A 26,886-nucleotide genomic window follows, 5' to 3' on the forward strand; every position below is an offset into this window, starting at 1 on the left:
TACAGGAGAAAGTGACCAAGACTATTTGATATCTTACTAACTTAATATTGTCCTGAAAAAATCCGAAAGCATTTTAAACTTGGAAGTATAATATATAGACTTGTTAAAAATGAAGCACTGCATTGATATTTATTTTCTTGCCAAGCAAAAATGACTTAAATGGCCCTCTTGAACATTTTACGCTTTGTAAGTTGGTCACTTTCTCCTGTACGACTACGATATGTACAATAAATACAGATGCGAACTCACACGTGAAGCGTCGCGTGGATTATAAGATATACGAATGATACTTCATCACCTAACATATGTTGTAATGTCAAAATATAAAAAAATAACTCCTAAGAGAAACCCAGATTTGTGAACAAGGATTTGGGCTCACCAAAAATTGTATAAACTTTATGTAAAGCATATTTCCATACATTAAATACTCGCATACATCGAATCATTATAACTTTATTTAAAAAAATATTTCGAGGCGAAATAAACACGATACATTTGGACGAAGTCCTGGACATTTCAACTTCACTCTTGTAACGGTTTTTCGGGGTTCATAACAGTCAACTGTGGCGGGTTTTCAGCCAGGTGATTTTCGCGGGAAACACTCCAACTCGGCCGCCATTTTGTCGAGTTTTACAAAAAGCATTTCTCGACGTCGCAATATGCGGAGAACTTTAATTGACCATGGCGGGAACTAATAAAAACTTTGTCCTCGGTTGCCGTAAAAAGGTTTGGGGGAGATGTATTATATTATTCGCGCAGGTCGGCGCCTGTAATTGAAGATGGCAGAAGTATATTGGACATTTTGAGGTAAAAATATTTAGTATTATTTTTTGACATCTCATCAAAGATGAAGAAAAATATGAAAATCTGGGCATTTACGGGGCTGACGACCGTCATAGGCTGGTTTAAGTGATCGCTTTACACACGTGTAATATTCACCAATTCTACCCATTATTCACAATCACACTACTCAAATTGTTGGAAGTTCTAACAAATTTCGAAACTTTGTTCTTGAATCATTAGAACTTCACTAGAGTAATCTATTAGTGAGATGAAAAGTAGCTTTTTGTTAAGCAGAAACTCTTTTATCTTCATCTTTGATGAGATGTCAAAAAATAGTGTGAAAATAACTCCTGTAATTGGAGTTAATCCAGATTTTGTGAACAAGTATTTGGACACACTCAAAATGTTGTAAAAAGATGTAGAGCTATTGTTAAAAATGAAATACTTTATTATTTAATATTTCTTTATTTTACATATTCAACTGCTAATAAAGCAATGCTTTCAAAAAGCTAAATATTTCACCTTCAAAAACAAATTCTTTTAAAAGGATATAAGTGAATCCTCGAGTAACCTGATACTTCTCTGTGAATATTTTCAAAGACAAAGTGGTGTGGCGTTCTATTATCTTTGCCTACCCCTACGGGGAAGCGGTGCGATGGTGAATTAGTTATTGTATATGAATGCGAGAAAATTATCTAAAAAAAAATAATAAAAGTCTGGATATTTATAGGACTTACGACCATTCTCTCTGCCTATCCCTGCCGTGAAGCGCCGTAATGGTCAAATAGTTATAGTGGACATTACAAAACGACATTATAAATTCAAGTTTTTCTAAAATTAAATGAAAATATCAATTGAACTTTTCATTGATTGATTTGACAGCCTTTGTGTTAATATGAATCCATTTTTAATATGATTACTTGGTAAATACCACTATTTCTATTGTGTAAAAGTGGTATTTACCAAGTTAAATTAAAAACCAATTTAATATTTACCGAAACCATGCATTGATCGGGGTTTGGAATGAGATCCGGTTGAAATATCACCATTATTATCGTTCTAATTATCAAAGGTAGGTACTTGAAACCAATTTAAGCTAAGAGCATTTTAAATCATGAATTGGTTAGTACCTATTGCTTGATTCAGAGCACCCATTAAAGAAACACGTGTATCCAGGGCATCGATTACAAACGGATTTAAATAGGTTAACTAAGAAGTGTGATAAAATAAAATAAAAAATAAAAAAAATAATTTTATTTTCAAGCGTTTCTCAAGTATGTGAATATAATCCAGGATTCGGACCTCAGATACAAATGGAAAAAATCTCTGCTTAATAAAGCTTTCCTCATTCCATCATAGATGGCTATTGTGAACTCGCACATACTGTATTACGAGTTTGATCATATATCTAGAAGTTAAAAAAAATCAGCAGTGTGGTTGTCAAACATGGGTAGAATTGGTGAATGTTACACGCATGTAAAGCGATCACTTAAACAAGCCTGTGACTATCGGAAGCCTTGTAAATGCCCATACTTCCGGATTTTTCTTTATCTATGTTGAAATGTTAAAAAAAATTGATATATATATTTATAATTTTTTTTAAATATATAAATTTTTTTCTATTCAATTTATCTTTAAAAACACTGACGTAAATATGTAAAAATCTATTATTTATAATTTTCCTTGTGTTTATAAACAAGGTATAAACACTATAAGAAGTTAAAAAAATATTATTAATGGATTCGGCAGTCACTTTACGTCATATCTATCAATTTTTAATTTAATTATGTTTTAATTGGTGCGGTATTTGAAAATGATGCGGAATGCATCGAAACACGTATCACAAAAGATTTTTAGAAATAGTGGTATTTAACAAGTAAAACTTAAATTTTAATTATTAAAATAGATTTTGGATTTACCATATACAGAGGAAACTCTAGTCCAGTAAATAAGATTGTCGTATTTATTACATGAATTCGGTTGTTGCCGAGAACAAATTGCTTTTCTCTTTTCTGAATGTGCATGTCACCCTTCTCTCATTGCGACAAAACACTTTGCATTCCTCTTCATAACACGTCATCCTTTGGTAATTCCTTTTCAGTGCAAGCTGCTAGACTTTGAAATGATCCATCCCTGAAAGGTGCCTCCCTTTATTAACTTTTCAGGAAACGTCTGAAACATTACTACCTTTCCATTTATTCTAAATCACCTCATAAACACTCGTCTTTGTTCCTACCTATCTATCTACCTATAACTTCACTGCTGGTCCCAATTTCATTTGCCTTCTCTTCAGTGTGCAATTCAGTTTATTTGATTTCTTTATCATCGTTCAAATTCAAACTATCATATTTTATAATTAAAATGTAAATTTGTTTTGAAATCACTATAAATATTTTATTATAACTTAATTATAATGTCTACCGATTTCAAAACTAACCGCTTCTTTATCAAGACTGATTAATACTTAATAAGCGGTTACCTTCGAAACCGGTAGACATTATAATTAAATATTTGTAGTGATTTTAAAACGAAATAACATTTGAATTATGAAATGGAAAATCACAAAGTTAGTGCTTCAAATTTATATATATTATATTTTATTAACGCACTAACTTGTCAATTCTAACATAGATCATTTAACATTTTATGACATATCAAGAAGAATATGGAAGTCTGGGTATTTACAGGGCTTATAACGTGTCATAGGCTGTCAATTTACACAAGTCGCGGACGGGTCAGGAGTCGAAAAAATCGACCGGTATGTATGAGGAGATGTATGAATAAAGAAGAGACAAAGATTTTTATATCACAATTCAAGTCTGAGTAAGTAATTAAAATTAATATCTTACAAAAATGCCAGTATATTAATAAATAAAAATTATTATAATTATTGTTTGCAATTTTTTTTAAATATGTTTAAAATTGTGATTTAGATAAATGTATACAATTTATGTTAATAAGAAAAAAACTTCATCTGATTGGTCAATATTGTTTTCTTCAAGTATCTGGCCTTCTTCTTGAGTTGTGTTTATAAAAAATGGATGACCTTAAGAGTATAATTTACTCTTACGGAGACTCACAGAAAAGTGAAAAATACTTTATGGCAACAAAAAATATGTCATTTACAGAATTCAGTATTGTTATATTTAAACTACTCCAAATTATCCATTCAACTCTGTCCTATTATTTTCAATCGATACTGTATTGAATAAATATATAATATTCTCAATATTATTAATATTTAAAGCATTTACTTTGTAAGTACTCGAAGGATTACACGGTAACGTTCCTCGGGTTTTATTTAACATGCAAACAAGTTTCACTATTTTCTTTAAAAAAATGAAATTATAACTAAAAAACTAACCATCACGCCGTTTTTTCGCAGAGGTAGGCAGATATAATAGAACGCCATACCAATATATCTTTTTTTGTAGAATAGAATCATATATTTATGGTCGATTTTTGGTCGACCCGAAGACCAACATGCACTATAGTTTTCAATACAGACATGCGTTACGAGCCGAGGTTAAACGTGCATGTTGCACGTTTAACCTCGCATGTGTTAGACATTTTGTGTAGTTTTGAGTGTGTAAATGGTGCTATGGTGGTGAAGGGTAGTATTGTTTGCATGCTGTGTTAGTGATTGTCCTGACGAAGAGACGGGTACGTCTCGAAACCGGTAGACGTAAAAATCTCGGTGAGTGGTTATATACTAATTTTATAAACATTTTTGTAAAAAAATAAATAAGAATAAATATATGATTCTATTCTACAAAAAAAAGATATATTGGTATGGCGTTCTATCATATCTGCCTACCTCTGCGAAAAAACGGCGTGATAGTTACTTTTTTAGTTATAATTTAATTTTTTTAAAGAAAAGAGTGAAACTTGTTTGCATGTTAAATAAAACCTGAGGAACGTTTCCGTGTAATCCTTCGAGTCTGAAACAAGTCCTCTGGTTTATTTATTTTTCTGTTGGTGGTAATATATTTTAATTAAGTCTCCGTTCCGGGGGAGGGGGCGCGCTGTCGCGAGGCACACCTGGCGCGCGGCCTTGGCGCCCCCATCTTCCCGGAGCGCCAACAGCGCCCCAGTCTTGTAGAATTAGCGTAGACTGACTCATATCGCCGGGGTCCGATTCTCGAGTAAAGCTCACAGAAGTTTGAACAAGTTATTTTAATATTCATTTTAGAGAAAAAAAGACAAATATGTGGAAAAACGTTATATGATACAAGTTCGAATAGTGATATAAGGAAAGAATTCAAGACTGAGAATAAGTTTTATCTATTTTTGTATATTAAAAGCATTGTTAATTTTGTGGTATGGTAATATAACACTCTCTTTATCATTCATCCTTCACATTGTGTAATACCACTTTAATATACAACTAATTCGTGACTACCGATTTTGGAACAATCATTCCATCATCAGGTCATTAAAATAAAATTATTATGGTTCGACATTTGTACAAAATAAAATTTAGAATTTTTTTCCAAAATTTTATTTTTGTATAAATATAAAACCGTAATAATTTTACTTAAATGACCTGATGATGGAATGATTATTCCGAAACCGGTAGTCACGAATCAATGTTTATAAAAATGGTTTTACACAAAGTGAACGATGAATGATAAGGAGAGTGTTAAGTATTATCTCATTAATTGAGTCGGCAGTTACTTTGTGGTAATATTTATCTTTATATGCTTTACTTGGTAAATACCACAATTTCTCTAAATCTATTGCGACACGTGTTTCGATGCATTATGTATAATTTTCAAACACCGTATGAGAAGCTAAGTCTAAATTTAAAGTTGTTTCCTCGGGACGTTGAAGGATGAAGAGGGGTAGGAACTGTTTTTCTTCCAGTGGAAACATAGACAATATGTAAAGACAAGGAAATAGTGGTATTTACCACTGTTTCCTTGTCTTTACATATTGTAAAGGAAGACAGAATGGATTTTTTACTTGAAAGCGGCCGGGTCAGGAGTCGTTATAATCGTCGGATATATATGAGGAGATGCATGAATGTAGAAGAGGCGAAGAATGTTTGCGAAGACAGAGTGGTGTGGCGTTCGATTCTCTCTGCCTACCCCTGCGGGTAAGCGGCGTGATGGTTAGTTAGTTAGTTAGTTTTATCGACAAAATTAAGAAAGGTGTGTTGAGATGATTTGATTTTTTTTTCAAAAAGATTCAGAAGTTTTTGCGACAAATAAGTAAATAAGTATTATTCTCAATATTATTAACATTTAAAGCATTTACTTTGTGGTTAGCCATTTTTACTTATTTATTTTTTTACAAAAATGTTAATAAAATTAGTATATAACCACTCACCGAGATTTTTTGAAACCGGTAGACGTAAAAATCTCGGTGAGTGGTAATATACTAATTTTATTAACATTTTTGTAAAAAAATAAATAAGTAATCAAATTTTGTAAGAATTTTTTTTTAAACAAATTATTTTTTTTAGAATATCAATTAGAAATAAGCAAATATAACTCTCATGATAAGGGGATATAATTTTTTTTGTACGGGTTTTAATCAAATTCAAGTATTTTTTTTACTTATTTAATTGAAATTTATAGTTTTATAGACGTTGCCATCTCGTCGCATGGAAATGCCCTAACAGAGTGAAAATAAGAGTTAGAGAAAGTAATTTCTCATAAGAACAGTTGTTTTGAAAAAGACTTAAAACAGTGTGTTACATAAGATTATTAACAATCCCGTGAAACTATCTATTCTATACATAAATTGTATCCCAGTGCTACCAAGCGTAGAATTGATACACAATGTTTTATTTTCTCGAGGAGATTACTTTCAATACAATGCTCCATCCCCGCCTTATCTCTCTCCCCAAGGGTTGGTTTAGTGCTAAGACATCCAAAGGTCCACAAAGTACATCCATTTAAGTTCACTTACGTCCATAAATTTAATACGTGCAAGCTATACGGCATATGGAAATACGTGATTATGATTCTAGGCCAAGGCAACTAGGCCCCTCTCAAAGTGTGGATGTGAATTTCTACTGAAACGATATACATATATATATATATATATATATATATATATATATATATATATATATATATATATATATATATATATATATATATATATGTATATATATATATATATATATACACACACATATATATATATATATATATATATATATATATATATATATATATATATAAAAATATATATTTATATATATATTATAGGTCTTCCACCTCCCAGGAGCGGACCGGAGAGTGACAGGACATAGTTGTAAATAAAGAGGAAGAAGAAGAAGAAGAAATAAAAAATAGTTATTTAAAAAGGCATGTAATATGATTTTCTTTTCCTACTTTGATTTCAAGTTTATTAAAGATATCACCTTAGGTGAAAAAAGTTTCATGGGTAGTAGTAGTGGAAGCTTCTCGTCTAAATTAAAAAAGTTCTTGCAGCCGCGGGGCGCTGAAACGGGTGGAAGGTGTTGAGACAACACCCTTGATTTTCTGTGCCAACTTATTTAATTTTTTATCTCTCATTCCTTAGAATAATAAATTTTTCAAAACAATATAAAGTGATCACTTAACCAATCATATGATAGTCGTAAGCCCTGTTATGTCCAGATTTACATATTCTTCTTCATCCATGTTGTTATGTCGAGAAATAATGAAAAACAATACTTTCATATAATTTTTTCTTATAATTATTTTATCATTAAAATTTTCATATAATTTTTTGATATGAAAAATAACTCCAATAATAAGAGATAATCCAGATTTGCCAATAAGTATTTGGAAACACTCAAAATGTTGTAAAAATATTAAATTTTAGAATCTAATACTATAGGTTAAAAAATTAGAAAAACCTTAATTAAATCTCTAGTCTGGAGCATACTGTTATATGGAAGCAAAATATGGACTATCGGGCAGGCAAAATGGGGAGACTGAAAGCGTTTGAGATGTGGTGCTATAGGCGCAAATTGGGGATTCATCGGTCGGAACATGTTAGTTACAACGAGGTATCAAACAGGACTGGGGAGTCTAGATGCTTACTCAAATAAGATATTTTTTTGTTGACATTTCAACATAGATGAGGAAGAATATGGAAGTCTGGATATTTACAGGTCTTTCACAAATCCGGATATCTCCGATTATAGAAGTTATTTATCATATTATTTTTAAATGCCCAGATTTCCATATTCTTCTTTATATATCGCTCACTCCTTTCAACAACGTAGTATATGAAAAAACTTGATTTTTCAGGAAATCGTTTTTAAAGTTTAAAAAAATAATAAAATGTTATAAAAATAAATATCAAGCCACTTATTGAACTTCTTACTGTGCAACAGATATTTTTAGGTAAGAACTGAATTTTCTCTATTATACTATATTTTCTGGGCATTCCGAAAACACGCACAACTGAAAATTGGCGGTTTTTGAAATATGACTTTGTTGAATGGAGTGAGAGATATGTTTTGTTTACTATATCAGAAACGTGTGTTTAATTTTATCGACAGATGTTTTAAATAAAATTAGCTTAACTGGTCGATGGGAAATTGATTTTACTTAGCTATTCTCGGCAGCTGAGGTGTCCGAGTGGTTAAGGAGTTGGACTTGAAATCCAATGGGTTCTACCCGCGCAGGTTCGAGTCCTGTCCTCAGCGAACTTTTTTCTTTTAATTTTATTTATTTTTTTTAAATTTATAATTTTTGTTTTTGTTTTTAATTAATATTATTTTATTTCTTTAAGCTAGCAACGAGAGAAAAACTTGGCACGATTACAAATGCCTAATACTCGAAAGCCGTCAGGTTAGGAGCCAAAATAATCGGCGGGTATGTATGAGGAGATGCATGAACGTGGAAGAGGCGAAGAATGATTGCAAAGACAGAGTGGTGTGGCGAGTCCTGTCCTCAGAGACATATTTGTACTAGATTTTTAAAAATTAAATCAAGATATTTTATTAATACCTCGACATAGACGAAGAACTTCTTTTCAACGCTGCGCAGAGTGGTGCAGTTAGATATCTCATCTCTTAGGTCGAAAATCTGAATAATGCAAAGCTCTACAATAATTCCATTTTACTTATCCCGGAACTTAAAGAAAAAGCTTGGTATAAGCTCAATTAAAAAATTAAAGTTTCCCAGCATATTGAAAACTTTTGTAAAAGTAGATTTGCTCGTTAGTGGCAGAAAAATGAGGAAAAAGTCGTACTTGTTTATTTATTAATACAAAATAAGACATTAATAAACACACACAAAACAGACGATGATACTTATACATTATGATATCTCAAAAAAGATGAAGAAGAATATAGAAGTTTGGGTATTTATAGGGTTTACGATCCGTTATAGACAAGTTTAATGATCACTTTATAAGCGTGTAAAATTCACTTTTCTACTCATGATTGAGAACCATACTACTGAAAATTTTGCAACTCTTGTATTTACATCATATATATCGGAAATAAATGAGATGTGTCTGAAGGAGTTTAAAAATACGAATAGTAAGGGTCAATCATGGTTAGAATGGTGAATGTTACACGTGTGTAAAGTGATCACTTAAACTATCATATGAAGTGTCATAAACCTTGTAATTACCTGATTACTTACGACATCTATGTCCTACTTCATGTAACTAGAAATAAGAATAGAATAAGACTGCCATAAAAAAACATCGTAAAATTGTATTTTGTAAAAAGGTTTTTGAAAATATAAAATGAGATTTGGCGTTTAATTTGTAGAACTCAATTTTAATTTATGTATTAATTTTAAATCAAACACATATATTTTAAGTCTACTAAGTTGTATTTTATTAACAAAAACACATAAAAAATTAATGTTGTGACAATTGTTTCGCCTTGTTAGGGCATTATCAAACGAATGTGAAGATCAAATGGACTACGGTCCTTATGTAGCTATACAATTCTTAGTGACAGTTTTAACAAACTTGTGATTTAAAATTAATACATAAATAAAATGAGATGCCTGAATGTATGAAGAATGAAAAGAGTCTGAATGGATTTTAAAAGAAATGTTATATTTATTGTAAAAAATATGTAAATACGTATGATGTTAAATTAAATGTTCATATTTATTTGTAAGTATACTAAATGTTATATGGGCTAACTTATGAAATAAAATAAAAATGTAATATTTAAAAATAAAAATAACAAAAAGTTCGCTGAGGACAGGACTCGAACCTGCGCGGGTAGAACCCATTGGATTTCAAGTCCAACTCCTTAACCACTCGGACACCTCAGCCGTTGAGATGACATGCCTAAAAAAACGTTTTCTTTCAATCAAATAATACACTTTTGACGTGTTCATTACCATAATTATTAGAATACAGTTGAATACATTTCAACATTTGTATTTGTTTAGGTGACAGGTATCAAATATGCTAAAATATCATTTGTTGCCTGCGGAGGTAAGATCGGAAGCCAAAATACAGCACTTAAGGCCCGGTATTCGTTAAATCGCAACTTAATATTCCCTACAACATTTTGAGTGTGTCCAAATACTTGTTCACAAAATCTGGACTATCTCCAATTACAGGAGTTATTTTCATATTAATATGAAAATAACTCCTGTAATTGGAGATAATCCAGATTTTGTGAACAAGTATTTGGACACACTCAAAATGTTGTAAATAAATTATCTGGTCAAATTATAAGCTTAATAATAAAAATGAAAATGGTATTTTCTGGCGTTTCTCATGTGTGTGATTATAATCCAGGATTCGGACTTCACATACTAATATAAGAGTTTCTGCTTAATAAAAAGCTTATTTACATCTCACCAATAGATGTCTCTAGTGAAGTTCTAGTGATTCAAGAACAAGGTTTCTAAATTGGTTCATATATATAGAACTTCCAAGAATTTGAATAGTGTGGTTGTCAATAATGGGTAGAATTGGTGAATGTTACACGTGTGTAAAGTGATCACTTAAAGCAACCTATGACGGTCGTCAGCCCCGTAAATGCCCAGACTTCCATATTCTTCTTCATCTTTGATGAGATGCTAGAAAATAATAATATTCTCTAAATCCAGATAACATTTTACGTACCGTAGAACGGGGCTTCTTGAACTTTGATGTGTTACTTCAGCCCAGTACAAAAAATAGTATTTGGTCTTCAATAATGAACGTATGGACATGATTCATTGTTTCCCTGGCAGGTGACACTATTGTCACGATACTTCGATCGATACCACGATCTAAATATTTTTTTTTGTACTGGGCTCAAGTAACACATCAAATTTCATGTAGCCCCGTTCTACGGTAATTGATCTTTTTCTTAAAACACAATTTTTTCATTGAAAACAATTTTTTTATTCGAAATAATTCTATGGTTTTGTAAAAAATAATAAATAATGTTTGTTTTCCAAAGATATTCTTACAAACAAAAAATATCCAAAAAACATCTTCAAAAAAATCGGGCGTGGACACACGTGCAGCCCTGACCGCGGCTGAACGGATTCTGATTTGAACGCTCTTAGTCTTAAACAACCTATGACAGGTCATCTTCAAACCCTTATACGCACCCCAGTGGTGCATAGGGCACTGCATCATATAAACGCAGTGCTATCTTGATCATTAACATATGAAGGAAAGGTTATCAGCCCTCCGCTTCAGGTACCAGTCAAGGGTAATATTGAATAAATATTATAGTGAAAAATTACTGATATTTATTCGCCCCCCCCCCTGGGAATCAAACCCGGGATCTCCAGGACAGTAGCCGAGCGTGCTGACCATTACCCTGAATTTAAACAGAATTTAGATTTAACGATATAAAAAATACTTCAAGCAGGATGAAAGCAGAGTGAACGCTGTTAGAATGCGCTCCCTCAGACGAATGTGTGGAAAATCATTGTATGACAGAATTAAAAACGACGATATAAGAAAGGAATGTAAGGCTGAACGAGGAATAATTGAAAAGATTAGGAAGAGCTCTTTGCGGTGGTATGGACATGTGGAGCGAATGGATAGCGAGAGAATGACTAAGAAAATATATGTGGCGAATGTGAGAGGGAAAACAGAATCAGATCAATCAGAACCTAAAATCTGGCGGTGTCAAAAGTCTGCGTAATCGGAGGGCATGTATGACTAGATGTATGGATGTGAAGGAGGCGAGGAGTGTATTTCAGGACAGAAGAGTGTGGCGTTCCATCTTCTCTGCCTACCCCTGCGGGGAAACGGCGTGATGGTAGTAGTAGTAGTAGTAGTAGTAAAAATACTTCAAGTATTCAGACGCCGTATTATACTCAAGTAGTTCCCAAAGTGTAAGCTGTTTATGGTCAAATAAAAAAACTTTGATCTCTGCTTTATGGTTCCAGTAAAGTTCGAGGATAGTTTAATAGGAATTTTCTTCATGGAAGTTTTTAAATGGTAATAACTTACGGCTCAATAAATAGGGTGAGATGTCTTGAAAAATACACCTATATATTTACTTATTTTTTAACATCTCAGCATACATGATAAAGAATATGGAATTCTGGGTATTATGAACTCATAAGAGGGCTTATGAACTATCATAGCCTGGTTAAGTGATCATTTTTACCCACGTGCAATATTCACCATTGTACCCATGATTGCACCCACTATAGCTATGAGTTCACAAAAGCCATCTATGTTGGATTGAGAAAGCTTTTATTTAATCTGTCCGGGAGTATGGACGTAAATTAACGTCAGTGCGAATTTTCCTTTAAGGAATATCGAAGTCAATGAACGTCGAAGTCCGTCTGTCAGTTAGTATGATGTTACTTGTATAGTAATGACATCTGGTGATATTTGTGTGTAATTTTGTCATCATTGAAAAATATTTGGAATAGATGTTTTTTTATTAAATTATTTAAAAATATTATTTTTTGACATCTCATCAAAGATGAAGAAGAATATGGAAGTCTGGGCATTTACGGGGCTGACGACCGTCATAGGCTGTTTTAAGTGATCACTTTACACACGTGTAACATTCACCAATTCTACCCATTATTGACAACCACACTACTCAAATTCTTGGAAGTTCTATGAAGTTTTTTGTCGACCCGAAGACCAACATGCACTATAGTTTTCAATACAGACATGCGTTACGCGCCGAGGTTAAACGTGTAATTTTATTAACATTTAAAAAAAAATAAGTAAAAATGAATAACCACAAAGTAAATGCTTTAAATATTAATAATATTGAGAATATTGCATTCATTCCTTATTTCATCATTTGAACATCTATCAAACATCGTTCCCACACACATTTGTCTGAGGTAAAAGCATTGTTTATGTTATGGTGAAATATGTTATATTATCCTTATTTGTATATTACAATTGTCTGTTACTAATATCAAATGTTCAATATACATATGATGTGTTTGTTTACTTTTCATCACCAAAACATATTACATACTAAGATTTACATAACATTATTATTAATATCTAGAAAGCACTTACTGAATATACACGTAAGGGTAACAGTAATGGGAAAACAGATACATCTTTAATAGAAATAAGTTAAATTTATTTAAGCAGGTGCCGTGGCGTAGTTGGGTAGACGCTCGACTACGAACCTAGCGTCACGGGCAAAACGAATTCAAGAAAGATTTATTTTGCATTGGCTTAGGTGTTAGTGGTGTATTTTTTCACATTTACATTACCTATCCTTACTATCCTACCTGCAGATTAAACTTTAAAGCGGGATATTCCTTTTTATGTAATTAAAAAATTATTATTAAATTAACCTTTCCGGTAGTACAAAAATTGATGACCGAATTTCTCTGGGGAGTGGGTTCTATTTACATTATTTTATTTTTCATTAAATCGATGTATTATGAAGATAGAAATTATGTTTAAATACAACATTTTGAGTGTGTCCAAATACTTGTTGATGTCAAAAAATAATATGAAAATAACTCCTGTAATTGAAGATAATCTAGATTTTGTGAACAAGTACTTGGACACACTCAAAATGTTGTAAATAAATTATCTGGTCAAATTATAAGCTCAAATAATAAAAATGAAAATGATATTTTCTGGCGTTTCTCATGTGTGTGATTATAATCCAGGATTCGGACCTCACATACCAATATAAGAGTTTCTGCTTAGTAAAAAGCTTCTTTACATCTCACCAATAGATGTCTCTAGTGAAGTTCTAGTGATTCAAGAATAATGTTTCAAAATTGGTTCATATGTATAGAACTTGAGTAGTGTGGTTGTAAATAATGGGTAGAATTGGTGAATGTTACACGTGTATAAATTAATCACTTAAACCAGCCTATGACGGTCGTCAGCCCCGTAAATGCCCAATCTTCCATATTCTTCTTCATCTTTGATGAGATGTCAATAAATAATTTGTTTTCTACTTATTGTAACATTTATTTTTGATAATTCACGGCTGAAATAGGTACCAAATAGTGTTTTGTTGATAATATGAGAAAACGCGTGTTAACGACAGATATTTTAAACAAATTTGGTATAACTAGCCGATAGAAAACAGATTTTATTGAGCTATTTTCTAAAGCTGAGGTGACCAAGTGGTTGGGTGAGGTGGCGTGATGGTTAGTTAGTTAGTTACATAAAAAAGTGGTATTATAGAAGTGAATGGAAGAACAGAACGAGGACGGCCGAAAAAGATGTGACAAGAATAGATCAATCAGAACCTAAAATCTGGTGTGTCGAAAGTCTACGCAATCGGAGGACATGCATGACTAGATATATGGATGTGAAGGAAGCTAGGAGTGTATGTCACGACAGAAGAGTGTGGCATTCTATCCTCTCTGCCTACCCCTGCAGATAAACGGCGTGACGGTAGTAATAGTCGTAGTACATAGATTAAAGATTTTTTTGGTGGAGTGACCAAATTTATACAGTTAACATACCAAGAAGCCACATGAAAAAATCATCATAGCATCTGAGTCAATAAATGGATACTTATGTATATCAACAGCTATGCTGTCGGATTCTCCAACAGCTGAGGTGTCCGAGTGGTTAAGGAGTTGGACTTGAAATCCAATGGGTTCTACCCGCGCAGGTTCGAGTCCTGTCCTCAGCGAACTTTTTTGTTATTTTAATTTTATTATTTTTGTTTTATCTTAATTTTATTTCTTAAGTTAGCTCATAAAACATTTAGTATGCAAACTAATATTAACATTTAATTTTACATCAGTGTGGAAAAAAGTGATTTGTGAAAAAAAAACTAAAATTTCAAATATCTCATATATTTTTAATTCAACTTCATTGGTAATGTCAAAAGTGTCCACTTTGTGTCATATATATTATATAATCCTCTTATTCTAACCCAATGGTACATAGGGCACTGCATCGTATTGGCGCAGTGTTATCTTGATCAGTACTTACGTGAAGGCAAGGTGATCACTCCTGCGCTTCTGGGACCGGTCCAGGGTAATACTAATTGAATACTATAGTGTATATTTATATAAATATATATATATATATATATATATATATATATATATATATATATATATATATATATATATATATATATATATATATATATATATATATATATATATATATATATATAAATATATATATATTTATATATATATATATATATATATATATATATATATATATATATATATATATATATATATATATATATATATATATATATATATATATATATATATAAATGTATATATATATAAATGTATATATATAAATGTATATATGTATATATATATATATATATATATATATATATATATATATATATATATATATATATATATATATATATATATATATATATATATATATATATATATATATATATATATATATAAATATATATATATATATATATATATATATAAATACATATATATATATATATATATATATATATATATATATATATATATATATATATATATATATATATATATATATATATATATAAATGTATATATATATATAAATGTATATATATAAATGTATATATGTATATATATATATATATATATATATATATATATATATATATATATATATATATATATATTTATATATATAAATATATATATATATATATATATATATATATATATATATATATATACATATATATATATATATATATATATATATATATATATATATATATATATATATATATATATATATATATATAAAAATATATATATATATATATATATATATATATATATATATATATATATATATATATATATATATATATATATATATATATATATATATAGTGTGGGTGTTTGTGCTGTTCTTTGTAAGGAAATAGAAACGACACAAAATCCTATTGGATCTGTTCAACAAAAGCTCGCTTCAATTACATTCTTTCAATTACACACTCCATGAATTCCGTACAGTTTTGATCCTCTGAGGATTTTAAAGCGATGTTTATTTTGTTTTCTTCGTTTGACCTTCCTAATAAATTTCATAAAGACGTTACTTAAACATTTTATTTGCGTCAACTACGTACATTAAATATGTCGCCTACTTTAAAAATCCGCCAGAGCAAATTTTATAATATTTTAAAATAAATACTCTATCGGAATGCCAATTGGGGGTTTATTTAAAATATTTAAATACTTGAAAACCCTGCAAAAAATACTTAAAAATAACGTTGTATCTCCGCTATTTTCATGAAACATATTTAATAAAATATTTTTGTTCTGTTTTTTCTTCTCAAAGCCTCTCCTGCCTCCTCTTTCCATATTTTTACTACTCATGTACGACTCACTGATACATGCATACACACCCTCTTACACACACATACACACACACACACACACACACTCACCCCAACCACAAACATTACTTTCATTCATCACTAATTATAATAAGAATAACATTATCGGTGGATTTTTGTAATTGGCTGTAGATTTATTAATTGATATTGTATATTGTATTGTTATAGCTGTTAAAACCCCAAATAAATAAATAAATTAAAAAAAATAAAAAAATAAAGAAACATGCCTTCTGACCCATATCAGCCCATCAGAGAGCGGGGATAGGTCAAAAATTGAGATGACGTCATTATCGGTTTGTGTCTCGTGTTTTTTTTTAAATACTGAAAAAAATCTTAACAAATGTTAATATTATTTATTTCATAATATTTATCGAAAGATAGACAAATCTTTTAAACATAGATGTTACCCGGTTAATTTTGTATTTTTTGGAAAATCGACTTACATGGATCTGGCAGATTTTGAAAGTAGGGAACACAAATACTTTACTAATATTAGTATTTTTTAATAAAATATTAAGTACTTACGTTATCCAGAGTAAATTGTCGTTTACGTCGTTATAAAAATCAACGGAAGGTAGTTGTACTTACCTAGAAAAATAAAAAAAACACATTTTATAAAAAACAAATATTTAATGTTTCTTTTAGAATAAGTGTTAATGGTTAAATTAAGAAAGGTGTGTTGAGATGGTAAGGGCATGTCAATCGAATGAGTGAAGAAAGAACAGTTAAACAATTTTACAAGTTGAATGTGGTTGGTAATAATGGATGCAGAGGAAGACCGAGTTAAACACAGCATGGTCAAGTATTTAATTACCTGAATGTGGTCAGGTACGAGGAAACGCATACAACTTGCGTAGTATGGTTGTCAATCTTGTTACACGTGTATAAAGTGATCACTTAAACCAGCCTTAATAGCCCAGGCTTTTATATTCTTCTTCATCTTTGTTGAGATACCAATATAAAATATTTCATTTAGGGTAAATTCAAATATTCATGTTAAAAGATAATGGTTTAAAATTATCCACCTTTATTTTTTTAGGCATTTTTAAAGTTTCTTTTTACTTTTAAAAATGAGATAAAAGTTACGACAGAGATTCGTAAGAATATATAAGGCATTGTGGTCGGAAATAATTTTAAAGATAAAAAGACAACTGAAAGGATATTTTCCAACCTTCAGTTCTATTGTTTCGTTCAATGTCCTGGAACGGATGGCAAGTCTAGTATAAACAAGGATTTAAAATTTTACCAGCTATTTTGACTATGATAATATAACGGAGATCCTTTGAATATTGGTTTAAAAGAGAGGATAGTATTGATTTCCTTTCTAGTAAAGCAAAATAACAATTTAGACAAAATAATAAAGAAAATCATTTAAAGAACTTAAAAATAGCACAATAATTTATATTTTAGGATAAAATAAGCAAAAGATTTATTTTTGCTATGAAGATATTAGTTATTTTTTTAACATTAATGTTACAATCAAACATTGATTATTTGAGTCTACGAAATTGTATTTTATTGTTAAAAAACACATAAAAACAAATTTGTGACAATTGTTTCGCCTTGTTATAGCATTTTCAAACGAATGAAACAATTTCGCCTTATTACGACAATTTTTTTAATGCATTTTTTAACAGTGAATACAGTTTAGTAGACTCAAAAAATCAGTGATTTATTTTTAAATTTAATATGTTAATTAAAATGGAGTTAGACAAATTAAACGCAAAATATTATAAATAAATTAGTTTAGATAATTTTTTTTCTTTTGCATATTAAAAGCATTATTAACTTTCTTCTTCTCCGTCTTAATCCTCATTGCTGAGGGTTGTGACCCTTGCAGAAGCAATGACTCTTCTCCAGTTATCCCTTGACTGCGCTGCACGTAGCGCTCCAACCACTGAGGTGCCTGCTGCTGCCTTAATTTGATCGGTCCATCGTGTGGGGGATCTTCCTCTCCCTCTCTTTCCCTCCAGGCTACCGATCACAACTAGGCGTTCCAGGCTATCCTCGTTGCCACGCGCAACGTGTCCAAAGAACTGGAGAATCCGTCGGGTACAGATATTGGCCAGAGACAAGCCATCCAAGCGTAGTTCCTGGCGAATGGACTCATTGGTGCGTCTAGCTGTCCATGGAATTCGGAGCATGCGCCTCCAACACCACATTTCGAAGGCATCAATTTTTCTCCTTTCTGCTGCTTTTATAGTCCATGTTTCAGCAGCATAGAGAAAAATGGAGTGGACCAAGCTCCTGACAAGCTTCATCTTGGTGTTGTTACTCACACCCCGGTCTTTCCAAATTTTGTCTAGCTTAGACATGGCACTTTTGGCGATGGCGATACGACGTCTAATCTCTCCTTCACAAGTTCCTTCATTGCTGATTTGAGATCCAAGGAACTGGAACTCGTTTATTATCTCTAAACCTTCCAGTGAGTTCCCGAGATCACCAAACTTCTTAGATCGATCTATGATCATGATCTTGGTCTTGCTTTGGTTAATCTCTAGTCCCAGTGCCTTGCTCTCAATCTCTACTCGTTTAAGGAGATCTACCATCTCTTTTGGGTCTTTGGCCAGAAGTGTTGTGTCGTCCGCATATCGTATATTGGACAGCTTTACGCCACCAATGGACACTCCTCCATTCCATTCGTAGAGAGCCCTGCGCATGATGTATTCCCCATAGATGTTAAACAGGTCAGGGGAGAGTATGCATCCCTGTCTTACACCTTTCTCAGTGGGGAAGCTTGCAGTGTTTATGCCATTGATTCTTACGATTGCCTTACTTTGGGCATAAAGTCCATGGATGAGTTTTATCAAATGGGATGGGACTCCCATCTCCATGAGTACTTTCCACAGATGTTCCCACTTCACGCAGTCGAAAGCTTTTTTGTAATCGATAAAGCATAAAACTGTTGGCGTCAGGAACTCTCGGCTTTTTTCGATCACTTGGCGGATGTTGAGGATCTGCTCTCTTGTTCCTCTTCCTTTCACAAAACCAGCTTGTTCCTTTGGTATTTGCCATCCAATGTAACTGTGTAATCGTGCTTTTAGAACATATAGCATTATCTTGCTGGTGTGAGAGATAAGTGCTATTGTCCTATAGTTTTCACACTTTTTGGATGAGCCTTTTTTGTGAAGAGGAATGAAAACAGATTCAGCCCATTCCTGAGGCCATGTTCCCGTTCTCCATATGAGGTTGCAGAGATCCAGCACTGTTTTTATGCCCTTATCCCCTAGTTCTTTTAGAAGCTCGGCCTGTATGCAGTCATTGCCGGGGGACTTGTTGCATTTTAGTTTTTTCAGTGCATTTCGAATCTCTTCTTCCAAAATGTCGGGTTCCATGGTTTGATTCTCAAAGGAAGGACTTCCTGCTGTTGAGGTCTCGGCATATAGTCCGGAGCAGTAACCTCGCCATCTCTCCAAGACGCTGCCAATGTCCGTCAGAACGCTTCCATTTTGGTCCTCTATTGCCCATGTCTGAGGTTTGAAGGCACGGGTTAAGAGTTTAACCTTTTGGAAAAGATCCTTTGTAGTGACGCTATTCGCTTTATCTTCTATCTCAGCACAGATATCCGAAATTTGTTTATTTTTGTCTCGTCGGCAATGTCTTTGTATATCTTTATTGAGCCTAGAGTATTCTTGTTTCGCTTCTGCAGATGAGGTTCCTTTTACTCTCATCGCTTTTCGCTTTGATATCATATCCCATGTGGGGTCTGATATCCAAGATTTCCTCTTTTCATTTCTCGGCTCCTGATATTTCATTGCAGTCTTGACAATTTTCTCTTTGAGACTGTTCCAACGCTGTTCGACATTTTCTGAGGAGTTTACGTTGAAATCAGCGTCTTGTTTCCTGATATCTGTGCCAAAACATTTAATTGCTGGCTCATTGAGGTTTAAAGTTTTAAACTTATCCCTTTTTATAATTTTGAACTTGGCTCTGATTTGTGCAATCAGCAGATTATGATCAGAGCCGCAATCTGCACCAGGATAAGTTTTAACATTACTTACCGATGACCTCCAGCGGCTATTTATCATGATGTAATCAATCTGGTTGCGACATCTATCACCCGGTGATATCCATGTGTATAGGCGTCTGATGTGCTGTTTAAACCAAGTATTCATGATTGTCATTTTTTCTTCAATAGCAAATTGGATCAAACGTTCACCTCTATCATTTTGGGTGCCAATTCCATAATGGCCAACTGCACCTTCGAGGTAACTGTTTGATCCAACTTTTGCATTGAGATCACCAATAACCATTGTTATTTCTTTATTGGGTATTTGAGCCAGCGTTTCTTTGAGAGCAGAATAGAAAAGATCAATAACTTCATCTGGAGCATTGGCAGTCGGTGCATACACTTGTACAATATTCATTTTGCAGGGTTGAGTGTTCAGTTTGATGTGGATCATTCTGTCATTAATGGGGTTATATCCAATGACAGACTTACTTAACTGAGATGTTAAAATTACCGCTACCCCACTAAATGTTGTATTTGCATTGCCTGAGAAGTATATTGTATTACCGTTTGCTGTTGTTAAGTGTCCATTTTCGGTCCAATGTGTTTCTGAGACTCCTAATATGTGTATGTTATGGTTGGTCATTTCTTTTTCTAGAATATCCGTCTTTCCTGGCAGGCGTAATCCTCTGACATTCCAGGTGCCAACTCTGTGTGTATTACGCACGGATATTCTTGTATTGGAATTAGCTTCACCAGTCGCACATTTCCCACATGGTGCCTGGTGCGTCACACCGATGTGCCCGGTCACCGATTTCCCACCTTGGGGCCCGGACCCCCAGAGGCGCCGGGTGTCAACCGGATCGCTCGACGGCCTTCCTATTTGTTTGCTTGCTTTCATTGGGTTGTCTTGGGAAAGTAGTGCAGTGGTTTCCCGTTGCCTTCTGCACCGCAGTACTCCAGTCGTTGAGGCTGTTGCAGCTGCGCCTGGAGTAATCTGTTGGGCAACCGTTCTGGCATCCATTGCCTCCGCTCGCTTCCAGTTCTGATGGGTACTGCTGCCCTCCATCAGTGCAGTAGCCCAGCTAACTCGGGCTGTGGATGCCGGCTGTCCAGTTTCCTGGCAGCCACCATCCTTAGGTACACGGCCTGCACCGGGACCATCCAGGGAGCTCTTCGCCAGTTCAGTACTGATGTGAGCCCTCCAGACCCCCGTCTCCCGTCTGTTCACCTACCCAGGCTTCCAAAGGGGTTGGTTACCGCAATCTCTTCCTGGGTTGCTAGGTTTAACAGGGTTCACCACGGGTAGGTGGGAGTGGAGTTGATGCAGAGAGGCTAGTATGTACACAACTTGTATAGTTACATTGTATTGCGCATCTGCATCCACGAACCCCCAACTATGATATGGTAATCTAACACTGCCCATATCATTCATAATTGTGATATTACACAAAGTGAACGATGAATGACAAGGAGAGTGTTATATTAGTTCTTATTTGATGTCAAACTGAATAACTCTAATCTATTCTAGATTTTGGTATTCACACCGCATAGTGGAAAGAGTTAATAAACCAATTATAGTCCAACTATTAATTGTTAATTCGGTTATTGTAATTCAGTTACCATAGCTTAGAAAATAAGGTAGATTTTTGGAGCTCAGCCAACTGACCTACAGACCTCACAATTCCAAGGTATTGGAATTATATACATACAAACTAACCTGCTTTTGTACGTACAAACATTGCATCGCATTGCTTAGCTCCGGTAAAAAACCTCAAGTCGGAAAAATAAATTATGAATTTACAACAATGATTGAGAGGATGAAATCCATCAAGGTATCGTGCCGTAAGACGAATCTGGGTGTGAAATATTGGTAAATGGGGAAATTATGAAACAGGTAGATGATTTCGTATTATTTAGAAAAATATTTTGTAGGGATGGAAAGATTGATAAAGAAATATAGTGGAACCTCTCATAACGAGCATAATTCGTTCCAGAATCTTATTCGTTAAGCGAAACACACACTAATGCAATGGCACGGAAGTCTTGGCTCACAAGATAATGTATGAATGAATGAAAAGGGGACTTGCCCTTCCTCTGTAACTCGTTATGGGAAATGTCACTCGTTATAGGATTAATCGTTATGAGAAGTTTCACTCTATTTATTTTTCCATCCCTTTTTATTTTATTATGAGATTTTTTTATTTTCCATTACTGAAATCACTTATGGAAAATAAAATCCTTTCAGCCAAAAGATAAACAGGCAACCTGAATTTCAACTCTAATGTACGAATGCGCAGCATAGAGTTGGCAATGGAAGGATTTAACTAGACTGAATGCAGGATTGCGATCTCTCAAACAAATATGCAGCAAATGACGTGTGATACATCGCTCAGTCCTTTCAACAACGTCATATATTAAAAATCAACAAATTGAGAGGTGTGCATGTTTTCGGAACGCCCAGAAAATGTACTATATCCCAGCAAAAGCGGCATATTTTTAACTTAATATTTACCCGCTACAGGGCAGAAAGTGTTGTTTCTGCATTTTGAAATAAAGGTATTGTTTAATTATTTTTTATAAATATACTAAATATTTTTCAAATGGAGAAAAAAAACGTTTAGGGTTTACCTTAAAAGATCTGTTGCACAGTAAAAAGTTCAATAAGTGGCTTAATATTTATTTTTAATACATTTTATTATATTTTGAAACTTTATAAACGATCTCCTGAAAAATTAAGTTTTTTTGATACATGACGGTGTTGAAAGGAGTGAGCGACATGTTCGAAAGGTGAAATAAGGAAAGAATGCAAGGCTGATATAAGCATTATGGATAAAATTAAGAAAGGTGTGTTGACATGGTTTGGGCTGTAGAAACAATAAGTGAAGAAAGAACACTTAAAAAATATAGGAGAAAAAGATTTAAAAAAAATAGTAAAAAATAATAAATGTAAATTTTTTAGACTTACAGTATTTTTATCGATAGCTAAAAGCATATTATGTAAGTGGTAAGTTCAATAAGTAGACCTTACTTTCTCGGTATTTTCATTCCAATAATGGATTCACAATGGCTCCAGTGAAGCCACGAAAAGATTACATGATTTTATATATCAGGAACACTCGCATACGAGACCTATTGTATAATATATGTACTCACTCATGTCGTATATTTTGACTATGTGCTTTTTATTATTTATGTGGAATAAATTATAGCCAATTTTAAGTATTTTGTTAGTAAAAGATATACTAAAAAAGGACCAATTTTTTTGTATTAATAATAAAACTTATTCTTCGAAATAAAGAAAAGAGAAAATAAAAAAGATAAAATAAAACAAAAGAGTTATCGAAAGAACAGGAGTTAAAAAAATTTAAAAATATTTTTGCTTTATGTATTTAAAAAAGAAGGAAATAAATTTGATAGAATTTATAGTATAAATAAAATTATGTGTGAAGTGAGGTCCAGCTCTCCCAGGGCTTAAATGTTAGGTATAGAATATGCTATGTATGTATATATATGTGTGTATGTGTGTGATAGTGGGTAGACTTTTTCTCATCACGAATACTGTGTTTACTCCACATGGAGGAATTTATATTAAGATTTTTTAAATTATTATATTATATATCAGTACCAAGGGACTCGATAATTTACGTTATTTTTCATAATGAGAATCACGACAAACAAATTAATATTGTTTCGACTTCAAAATGTTTTTGTGGCGCCATTTTGACCTATTTTTTCGTGACAATAAATTACGTAACTCGAGGAAATCGTCGAATTGACCAAAAAGTTAACAATGGCCGTCAAAATTTATTTTTTAAAAGGCGGAATCTCGCTTTCTTCGCCGAATAATTGAGTAAGAAAGTTGGATTCGCGAGATAAAATGTGAAGTTCCCACTCTTTGTACGGAAAATTCAAGTTTTTACACGACTGTGGTTTGTAAAAGAATTTTAACATTACTGGAGAGAGATAAGGAATTGTAATTTGATAATGAAATGTGAATTTGAGGAAGATTTTAATATTTTTTAATCACCGTTAATATAACATTGAAAAATGTTCCTTGTTCTTGACCTATCAGTTTATATGTAGCTCACTTAATCCGATAGATCGATTTTGATGAAATCCGACGAACCTCTTGACAATAAGGAAATCAGTTCATCTCGATACTTAATGTGATTTTTTAGAGAAAATACTTAAATTTAGAGATTTGACTGAGAAACTAAAGTCTTTTCTATAATATTTGATACCTCAATAAATATTTTATCCCCAGATTTTCAATTTGTTAATTTTTTTTGCCTAAAAATGTGTAACCAGAAACGTATATGTCTTTCAAACACTCATTTTTTATTTTCATATTTGAATGTATTTGGATAGTTTTATTTATTTTATCACTCAAGTATAATTTACGTATCGTTATTAAAAATAATACGATCGATATTATTTAAAAAGACAGAAAGTGATTTTATACTGGGAAGTTTTTATTTTTACGTTTTGATTTTTGAGGTTTTTTAATAACAGTTTTATAGCAATATCATCAAAAAATATTATCAATAATCAGAACATGATTTTCGATTCTATTTTTTTTTTGCGAGAACCATTTCGCTTTGCGAGGGCACTTGTCAAACTGTGTCGAAAAAATGCATAAATTTATACTAAATATTTAGGGTCCAATTGCTTTCTTTTGTCTTTATCGATTTGCGTTAAAAGTTCTACCTCTACAACGATGGGATTATGTTCGATATTGTTTTTCAGCAGAATGAACTAAATAATTCACCGTCCGATCTTTGAACCGGATCACAGCGATGCAGATCTTCTGATGCAAATCTGCCGAATGACAGGATCTTACCCATCTACTCGTAAATATAATACTAACGTCCCATTCTAGTTACTAGACTCTACTAGAAGAGTTTAGGGATAAAGAGTAAAGGAATAGAATATTTCAATGCCTACTATAAATTTTTATCTTGACGATTTCTTTTATTGCAACTTATCTAGTTTGTCGGGGTGATTCAGATTTCTCCAAGAGCATTCCTAATTTATGTCCTCGGCAGTTAAGAAACTATCCTCGGCACTAGAATGCTAAACACAATACAACTTTGACAGCCGCGAGTGCCACAAACTCTTTATTGTGGGACAAACTCTCAGGAAAGGTATGAATAATTAATATGGAATTATACTCAAACTAACTTCGGACTTTATTCCCTACCCCCATCCCATTTCCTCCCCTTTCAACTACATACATAGTACGGGGTTGAAAGAGACACCAGTATCGATAAACTATATTGTCAGCAGTATCCACAAAGTCTTACCTCAACCAGTGCTTTCTGTATATTTAAAACAGGCCGTGAATTATTATTAATTATTAAAAATAAATATTTTATTTATTGTTTCAGCGTTCACTTTGTGGTAAAACATGATGAAATGGGAAAAAAATACTCGTTTTTTTACCACTCGAGTTTATTAGATATTTGTTTTTATTTAGACCTGAAGATGGAAGCAAAGCTTCCGAAACTTATTTTTTTTATTTGAACCCTTATCCGCACCTAATGGTGCATAGGGCACTGCATCAAATTGACGCAGTGTTATCTTGATCATTACTTACATGAAGGCAAGGTGATCACTCTTGCGCTTCAGGAACTAGTCCAGGGTAATATTAAATAAATATTACAGTGTTAAATCACTAATATTTATTTTCACCCCCCCCCCCCCTGGGAATCGAACCCGGGACCTCCAGCACGGTAGCTAAACACGCTGACCATTACACCACGGAGGCGGACAAAACCGAAACTAGTCGTTCCAATCAAATAAACTCAAGTGGTTAAAAACGAGTATTTTTCTTTTACAATTTAAAACGAACATATCAATTTCATACAGTAAACTTGTTATTAAAAATAGCAATCAAATTATTGTAGTGGATAGCCGTTCGTTAAACGTCATGAAATAGAAATCTCAGATTCCCTCTTTAATTTTTAGACTGTATTATTAATACGAAAAGTCATAAACTACTAGAAACATTAGAAATTCATAGAAATATATAATAATAATAAACCCATAATTAACAATATGTCTAAAGCGTTCCCCCTATTGTCCATGTTACCGATGATACAAAATAAAGAATACATAAATAATGATTAAAGAAAACACTTTTTTTTTTTTTTTTTAAATTTTTATTTTTTTTTTATTTATTTATTTATTCGGGAATTGTACAGCTTACATATAAAAAAATGATATAAAACAATAGTTACATTAACATTAATAAACATTACATTACATTGACAAAAAATAGTTACGTTAAAAAAAAAGCCAATTAAACAATTCCACAATTAATTCCACCCCACAAATCCACTCATTAATTGTTTTAATCACTCATTTCACTCTCATAAATTAAAATTATTTCACCTTGTTCCATACAAAGGCCAAATTA

General features: G+C 32.4%; 1 protein-coding gene and 3 non-coding genes across 4 annotated transcripts in view; 2 read left to right on the forward strand and 2 right to left on the reverse strand.

Moving 5' to 3' along the window:
* LOC148310009 (ras-like GTP-binding protein rhoA) overlaps positions 1-26,886 on the reverse strand; it is a 184,644-nt gene that overhangs the window by 71,503 nt on the left and 86,255 nt on the right. The window lies entirely within an intron of this gene.
* Positions 8,356-8,437, forward strand: TRNAS-UGA (transfer RNA serine (anticodon UGA)). The gene has a single exon. It is a non-coding gene; the product is annotated as a tRNA-Ser (tRNA).
* TRNAS-UGA (transfer RNA serine (anticodon UGA)) lies at positions 9,953-10,034 on the reverse strand. The gene has a single exon. It is a non-coding gene; the product is annotated as a tRNA-Ser (tRNA).
* On the forward strand, positions 14,731-14,812 carry TRNAS-UGA (transfer RNA serine (anticodon UGA)). The gene has a single exon. It is a non-coding gene; the product is annotated as a tRNA-Ser (tRNA).

The sequence above is a fragment of the Brachycentrus maculatus genome, unplaced genomic scaffold (assembly GCF_059751285.1).
Source record: "Brachycentrus maculatus isolate JH-2025_06_01 unplaced genomic scaffold, ASM5975128v1 h1tg000113l, whole genome shotgun sequence".
Lineage (NCBI taxonomy): Eukaryota > Metazoa > Arthropoda > Insecta > Trichoptera > Brachycentridae > Brachycentrus > Brachycentrus maculatus.